The 1355-nt window shown below is 49.0% G+C and overlaps 1 protein-coding gene across 1 annotated transcript in view; it reads left to right on the forward strand.

The window, feature by feature from the left end:
* NCOR2 (nuclear receptor corepressor 2) overlaps positions 1–1355 on the forward strand; it is a 437249-nt gene that overhangs the window by 207798 nt on the left and 228096 nt on the right. The gene's annotated exons all lie outside the window — the stretch shown is intronic.

A 1355-nucleotide genomic window follows, 5' to 3' on the forward strand; every position in this document is an offset into this window, starting at 1 on the left:
TCCTTTTCTGTTTTTGTTTTTTTTTTTTTGCCCCCCCCCCCCCCCATCCCTTCCCTCCTGCCCGGAGAGCAGCTGCAGGGAGATTACTGTGCAGTTTGTCTGTGGTTTAAGGTTACAAACCAAACCATTGCTTCCACCTCTCCTGTATCCACACCCCTTAGAGAGAAAAAAATACAAATTCACCCGGTTGCAAAAGAAATAAATAGATAAGCATCATGACGAGGTCCAGGAGCTACCAAATTCAAAAGGAATGTCTCAGGCCTGAGCCGGCTATTGTGCTACCGGCCTGTTGCTTCTTGCAGCGAAGCCGGGTCGGGTCCGGGTCAGCGTTCAGTGGGCAGGAATTTAAGGCCACCCGGTGATGTGGTAATAGCGCTGAAATTAGCAGTCAGACAGCTATCGTTCACACAAAGAAGGAAAAAAAAGGGGGCGCTTAATTGACCTTGTGTGCAGTGCTTTACATACCCCGTGATCTTCATTGTAGCAGCAGGGGAGGCAATCTTAGGGTCCTGTCCATTGGGGGTGAATCTGTTCTTACCGAATGAAGTCCCGCGGCTGCCTCGGGCTTCCTCCCAGGTGCTCCAGGTTTCTGGGCTCCGATACAGGTGGAAACGGAGGCTGTATGTGCAATCAGATGCAACCAACTCAGCAGGCTGCTCGGAGCTGGCGGGGATTTGAGTCCCGCTGACCCGGCTTTCCTTTCCGGGCCCGAACGGTCCTGTAGCATGGCCGTATGTTGTTTAAACAGCTGTCGTGTTGCATGCAAGAGGTGGCCTCCGTTCTGTGGTGGGCGGCACGTGGCATTTGCACGCCAGCAATTGTGCGCTTATAAATAATGTGGTGCTCCTTGGGAGGAAAGGTGATTTAAAATGATGGATTCTTGTTGCATTACCATCTAGGGATATTGACTTCTCGGTAGCAGCTAAGGCGCTGCTTTTTTTTCGAGAATGAAAAGTGCCGAGCATTTTGATCTTATCCCCAAGAGTCGTTCTCCCCTCCGCCCCCCGCTAAATGCTAATTACAGCTATTCTTTGAAATTCTCTTAGGTCGTATTGTTCTGGCAGCTCTGCGATCGGGAGGGTTTCATTGAACCGAGTGCTTCATCCCTTACCATTTGTTTCAGCCTCTGTAAACAGACGTTTTTGTCACATCAGTTCCGTTGTTTTCTAATCTAGTCTCATTTACCTCCTTTTCTCTTTTGTCTTTTTCCTTTCCTTATTAAACCAGCATCCATCACTGTAGAGTCCAAATGCCTTCCAAAAATAGCCAGGGAATGGAAGTGCATTGGTTTCTCTGCCTTCCCCAGGAAGTTTTTGTAAGGGTGGGTGGGTGGGTTGGTGTGTAAATGTAATGGT

This window comes from Gavialis gangeticus, unplaced genomic scaffold (assembly GCF_001723915.1).
Source record: "Gavialis gangeticus isolate Ggan-Ray unplaced genomic scaffold, GavGan_comp1, whole genome shotgun sequence".
Lineage (NCBI taxonomy): Eukaryota > Metazoa > Chordata > Crocodylia > Gavialidae > Gavialis > Gavialis gangeticus.